General features: G+C 35.4%; 1 pseudogene; it reads left to right on the top strand.

Annotated features, from left to right (window-relative positions):
* The first annotated feature begins 514 nt into the window (after positions 1–514).
* Positions 515–1047, top strand: LOC103675649 (annotated as a pseudogene).
* Positions 1048–7250: the final 6203 nt, after the last annotated feature.

The raw sequence follows: 7250 nt of genomic DNA, 5'->3' as shown, positions 1-7250 counted from the left end.
GGTAGTCAAAGTGCTGCCCTTTTCTATTTTCCCTTCCAAAAGAATGGTTATTGACTACCGAATCATCCTCTTTACAGTGAGTGCTTTATCAAGTGGAAGATTAAGTAAACATTTATTTCACATCTGTGAAGCAGGAGGCTGTGCCCATTGGCTGAGTTGTGCATTTTTCTGTCACAAATGATAATAATAAAGGAGGAGTTATAATTAAAGGAGGTCCAGGAGAAATTTTTAAAATGAATTTAAATGTAGATACTAAGTTTGAGATTTAAAAAGAAGAGAAAGAGGAGAAAGAGTAGCGGATTTCAAATACAGGTGAATGTTAAAATTATGAAAATATTAAACATGCAATATCAAGGTTCCAGACCCAGGTATTTTGATTCAGTAAGTCTGCAATTAGGTCCCAAAATATGAACTTTTAAGAAAAAAATTAAAATCTTCACATCCATAAACAAATTTTCACAGAAAAGGATCATTATCATCTTCCTCACTCTCTGTTGTTACTAAAGAAGAAGAAATGGGCCCCTTGCAGATACCACTGCTGCGGAGCCAGAGGGGCCGCCCAGACAGGGTCAACCCCACTGTGTTCTTGGACACCACATTGATGGTGAGCCCTTGGACCAAGTCTCCTTGGAGCTGTTTGCAAAGTTCCAAAGACAGTGAGGACTCCTGCTCTGAGCACTGGGGAGAAAGGATTTGGTCATAAAGGTTCCTGCTTTCACAGGATTATTCCTGGATTTCTGTGCCAGGGTGGTGACTTCCCACATCGTCATGGCACTGGAGGCAAGTCCATCTATGGGGAGAAATTCGATGATGAGAATTTCATCCTGAAGAACATGGGTCCTGGCATGTTGTCCATGGTGAATGGTGGGCCCAGCACAACTGGTTCCCAGTTTTTCATCTGTACTGCCAACACTGATTGGTTGGATGGCAAGCATTGGTCTCAAGAAAGGTGAGAGAGGGCCGGAATATTGTGGAAGCATGGATTAGTTTGGACCCAGGAATGGTAAAACCAGCAAGATCACTATTGCTGACTGTGGACAAGTCTAATAAATTTGACTTGTGTTTTATCTTAACTACCAGACCATTCCTTCCTGTAGCTCAGGAGATCACCCCTTCACCCCCATCTGCTTGAAATATCCTATAACCTTTGTGCTCTCACAGCAGTTGCATATTTTTCTTACTTCCCTTCTAGCTGGATTGTAGAGTTACATTTATGATAATGAAATAAAAACTAAACAGCAACAATAACAACAAAGAAGAAATAAAACTAAGCTACTTATAAGGTATTTGGTTTTAGCTGTTAGAAAGAAAAACATATCTGACAGTAATAATTATAAATATTTAAATCATGTAATAGGTACCTGTGGCTATGGGGTATCCTTTAGCAATCTTTTAAAACATTGCATAAATTTTATCATGTTAGTCACAGATTAGTAAAGTGTCAAGATCATTTTCTAGGAAAGAAAACTAATGTTTCATAACTATCCTAGCACATGCACATTAATTTTCCTCAGATAACCCTCACAACAACCTTTTGGGTAGGTCCAAATCATCACGATTTCATATATGAGGATGTAAGTCTCGAAAGGACTAAGGACTTGCCTGAGGTTACACTGCTAGTAAACTATTAAACTGGATTCCAAACTCAGAATCCCCAAGTACTAATCCTGTCATTGTTTTCTACATTGCCTCTCCGCAAACTGAAATATTCCAGAATAAACATGTCTCTCCTCACCCAACAACTTCTCATAGCGTCACAACTATTTGTCTAGAACTGCAGATATAGGTGATTGGCCAGCTTGAAAATCTTCCGTAACTTTCAATTTCTTGTAGAACTAATTCAAAATTTCTGGGCAGAGTACAGAATGTCTTATGTAACTTGTTCCCAGTACATACCTTCAGCTTCTCTTTGATCCCTCTCCAGCTTTGCATCAATCAGATTTACCTGTCTTCCTAGAATAACAAGATGCCTCCATCATGAAGTTTTCTGTCTGGAATACCTTTAACAGTCTTATCTCCCTAGTTCATTCTGAGTCTTTTTCGTTGGGGGGAGGGGAAGCCTGCCATAAACACCTTCTTTCTGACACCCACAAAACTAATTTTTCCTTCTTTGTGATCTCACTATATTCCATGAGCCCCCTCACCATAATTTAACCATTTGTTACATGTCAGTGTCCATGATTGAACTGTAAGCAACCCAAAACAAGGTCCTAGTTTTATTCATCTTTGTGTCCTTGTACCCAAGTATTAGTTGGTGCACATTAAGTTTACTTAGATAAACTAAAGTGTGATTATAAAATAGTTAATAGTCTTTTTGCCTTGTAATAAATTTCAATTCACCATGGATATGTCCTACAATTAAAATATGAACTTTTAAATTAACTATATATGGATGAAATTATAGTTCATTTTCATATTTTCATTAGCATGCCAAGGTATTTTCCTAATGAATAATTTAAAATGCTTTTGAAAAATCCTCCTTATCAAGGGCCAAAAGATTATTTATTATTAGCTAAATATGGCTTTGCCTGATATTTAAAATTAACAGTGGGTATATCAGCATTATTAATATGCAGGTATTTAAAAACCAAGAAATAGATTACATCATGCATCTATAAATTTTCTCTGTAAACCATATTAAAAATATACCTTTATAAATATTTATAACTTATACTCATATTTATTACAAGCAAAATCTAGAGGACAGGAAGTGTTGTAGTTGAAAGAGGCCCAAAAGCGTTAGTAGAATGACATGTTCTTGAGTAGAATGAATAGAATTACTACAATGAGTTTCTGTTCATTCCTCTGTGGAATGAATAGTAAGATAGTTTCATAAATTTGTATTTCTCTTTCATAACCAAATTTGGACCGTATTCAAAATGCATGCTCTGAGCTATGTTATGCACGTCTTATATACTTGTGTATTTTTCTGGAGACATGCATGGGGACTAACTAAAATTCTTCAAAACCCCTAAATCAACACTTATTATAGAAGGTTATGATGACCGAGGCTTGCTTCTGACATGCTTGGAGCCCTTGTCGTATTCTATTTTCCTTAATAGTGTATCTGCAGTTTATGAGCAGGCACACTGGAACTCTAACACACTTAGTTCCATTAATTGTATTTTTTTTTGGATTCTATGTATGCTTGTAACTAGGTCATTCCTCTTTCACATATATATTTCTAAAATTTCTCCCCAATTCTCTCTTCTATTTTCAAGTCTTCATACTAGTTAGACATTTTTTTTCACACCCCAGTCCATGTGGGTTTTACTTTATGTAACACTGGGAAATTGCTTTATAAAAACTATATTATTAATAAAACCAGGTGGAGTGGTTTCCTGGGGTAACATATTATTTCTAGTCTCCTACCATTATGTTTCAAGATAAAATCTTGACTGATGTCCCCGAAATTGCCTCTACCAAGACTATTTACAGCTACAACTTGGAAGTGATGTGTTCCGTGAAGATCCTGATAATGCCAAGAGCGGAGGCTGGGTTTGCTTGGCCTTGATGAATGTTGCCCAAACATTTGAGTTATTGGACTTCAGCAATATATCATTCTGCAAAATCTGAGAAAATAAAACAATTTTAGAAGATAGCTATAAACACTTTCTGGGAACATCAGACCTTCCCAGACCATTTCAAACAGCATCTCAAATTAATTAAAACATCTTAGTTCAAAACCCAGAGCTACTGTATTGCTTTAGGTGCTAAATCAAAGGAAAAGCCTAAAAATGCCAACTTTATAATGCAGAAAGTAAATCTTGAATTGAAAAAAAAAAAGGAGGAGGAAAACTCAAATGGCAATTTTAAATTTCATTTAAAAATATAATAGTATGTTTCAAGTGAGCATACTTCAAGTAAGTTTTTTAGCACTTTAAACAAACAAATGTGTTTAATTTATTTCCTTCATGACTCTTTCACTAAAGGTGGGAAAGTAAAAACAATTCTAACTCATCCTTGTTTATGTAGATTACAGTGATGTCATCCCTGGGTTAAGGATTTTAACATTCTCTGCTCTCTATCCATTTTACCTGAACTATCCAGCATTGGAACCAGAGATATTGCTTTCTCTTTCTTCATCATTGCTGGCCTTCCATTACTCTTGTCCCTAAGTGAAAACTTCTCTGCAGTTTCAGAGCTGGAAACACATTGGCTGACATCTTTGCCTTCATTTTTGCAGTAACCGTGTGGTATCCCAGTGCTAAATTGTATTCTGCTCTTGAATTTTTTTTAAGATAGTAATTCCCCGGGGTTCCCTGTGTGGCTCAGTCAGTTGAGTGTTCATCTCTTGATTTTGGCTCTGGTGTGATCTCAGGGTCTCCAGTTCTGCACTCAGCTGAATCCTCACTCCTCTGTGTGAGGATTCTCTCTCCCTCCCCCTCCCCCTCCCCTGCTCCTGTGCGTGTGCTCAATCTCTCTCTCTCTAAAATGAATAAATAAATCTTAAAAAAAAATAGGAATTTCCTTTTTTTATGATTCTTATGTTTTCATCCAAATACTAATGGTTTTACTCTTTAAGCCATTTTGTGTGTAACATCTTAAATCATCTTTGAAAGTATGTTTGCCATAAATCGTGTAATACCTTCAAAGAAAATAGCTCTAGGATAGCATATGTTGAAGTACTAGAGAGCTTTTGAATACTCATCTGCCCCCAAATATTTTTTCTGGTGGCAACCACAATTCCACCATTTTGAAACAAATGGTCTCAAAAAAGAACAAGACATTTTTTCCTCAACCATTCTGTGTGCATCAGCTCATCAGATTAATTTTCTTAAGTGACTAAAGGGAACAGGCAGCCAAGAAAGGAAATGTTTTTGTGAGGTAGGATAAAATGCAGAATGATACCAAACCAAACCAGACAACAAAACATGGAATAGTGGCCTCCAAAAAGACGGAAATATTGGAGTGGAAAACCATACTCCTACCTTTCTCTAAAATTGACCGCTAGGGGCGCCTGGGTGTCTCAACCTGTTGTTAAATGTCTGCCTTTGGCTCAGATCATGATCTCAGGGTCCCAGGATTCAGCCCCAATTGGACTCCCTGCTCAGAGGGGAGTCTACTTCTCCCTCCCCCTCTGTGCTATCTCTCTTTCTCTCTCATTCGCTCTCTCTCAAATAAATAAAAACCTTTTAAAAAAATAAAATTGACTCCTAACTCCACCAGAATATGATATCTTCCAGAAAGTACAGGAACAATAACTTACTTATGCTCTGTAGGTCAAGAAGAGGAAGATCACAATGTAACACCATGTTGAAATCTCTGCTTCACCTAAACATTTATCTTCATGAAGACAGACTCATCACCTTTGCCCTCTATGTTGCAATATGTGAAACTCTACTTCAGACCAGTAAGTAATGTGTTAATTTTTACCAGTTGTGGCAGCTCTTTAAAATTTTTCTTTAAGAGACCCGTATGCATATTTATTTTAGTATTCAAAAGTGCTAGGTGTGGTTAAAGTTTTAAAGTTTGGACAGCTTCATGTACTATAAGCTTTAGATCATTATTCCAAAAATTAAAAGTTATTTATTCTTATCTTTTGTTCACTGTATTATATTACTATTTTACTACTGGCCTTGGAGAATTTTATTTATTTAATAGAGTTATTGTCTCATGTGTATCAGAATGTTTTCCCCAGATTAGCAGTTGACTATAGTCTGCTCTTTCTTTTTGAGCTGCTTTATTGCTGGAGTTATGTATCCAAAGTTTATAGGTAAAATCGGAATACTTGTCCAATTTCCATTTCCCTAGTAAAACTTGACCCTGCACAGACACAATTAACAATGCACCAGGCTTTTCTTTGGACTCGGCAGTATGGAGGACTAACTCAGTCCCTGGAGTACCATTTCATACAATGAAACACTCACTTTGCTTGATGCCCTGGTGACTCAGAGAATTAATACGATTTTTAAGTGCCAAATTTAATCTCAGATATTAGGTCATGTTTTGGGAGAACGTACTTTAATAAAAAAGTCTTAGTATTAGGACATAATAAGGAAATCATAAGTTTATGAAAGACAAATAAAATGTTCCCTCTCCGCAAACTATTTTTCCAAGAGATATTTGTCAAATAGTAGTGACAAATTTATCAATCATGGAGTTGCTCTAGGGCTAGTTCCATGCTTACTGTTAAAAATACTTTTTTGCAAGCTATAATTACAAAAAAGTAATATGCAATTTTAGTTTAAAGAAGGTAGTTAAAATGAGTGGAGTTGCCCATTATCCAAGCCCTCCTTGCTGCACACCAACATGGGAGCTTGTGAGCAAGTCTCCCATTCCTTGAGGAAAAGCGCAGCACTCTACTGGGAAATCAGAGTAGAAGACCTTGTGCAATGCAAAGGAGACTATTTTATAAGTAAATTTTAGAAGAAAATAATATAAATCTACACCAATTCAGTAATTTCTCTCTGCGGATTATCTCTACTTAAAAACACAAACTAAGTAAAGCATGAAACATTGAAGCATTAAACAATACAATTTGTCCATCAATAATACAAAACAATTGGTAAAACTGATTTTTAAAAATTTATTTCTAGTAATCGTATAAACCTAACTAGAAATTCACAAATTATACTCCAGATAATTCCATAGTCCACAGAACCTTCACCTTAATAAAGACTTCTACCTTATTTTCCCTACAGTATTTTACATACTTCATATGTAATGTAGATTATTATCAATCCTAGGGGTTTATTTTTTTATATGTAAAAATATCCATATGAAGGTTAACAGCGGGAGATAATGAAATTTAAATGGATACAAACACAAACATAAAATTTGCCAGATAAGAATAATGAACCAAGAATTAATTAAAAGCTGAAGGGGTGTTTGGGGTATTGAAGGGGGAAACCTTATCTTCAGTGACATCTAGTGGTCTACTGCAGAATGCCATTTTAAAAAATTGAAGCTTTTAAAGATCAGGCAGCTGTACAGATTAGGGAACAATTACAGATGAGGTGATTTAGTTCTTTATCATATCATATGTTACATTTGTGTAAAAATTATAGGCATCCACTGAAAAATAACTTTATATAAGCAGTAAAATTATTTGTTTTAGGTAACAATGAAAATCACAGGGAGCTTCGAAAATTCTGTAAATGGAAAAAAGAAATCTCTTAATTAAAAAAGGTATCTATAAATTCAATGATGATGTAATATGTCATTATCGAGGTCCTCCTACTTTGTGTAAATATAAAAATTTATACTCCATTTTTTTCACTTTAAAACCTCAATGTTGGGATCACTTA

Source organism: Ursus maritimus, unplaced genomic scaffold (assembly GCF_017311325.1).
Source record: "Ursus maritimus isolate PB19 unplaced genomic scaffold, ASM1731132v1 scaffold_4, whole genome shotgun sequence".
NCBI lineage: Eukaryota > Metazoa > Chordata > Mammalia > Carnivora > Ursidae > Ursus > Ursus maritimus.
Note: the sequence above shows the minus strand (reverse complement) of the source record. Positions and strands in the feature narration are given on the sequence as shown.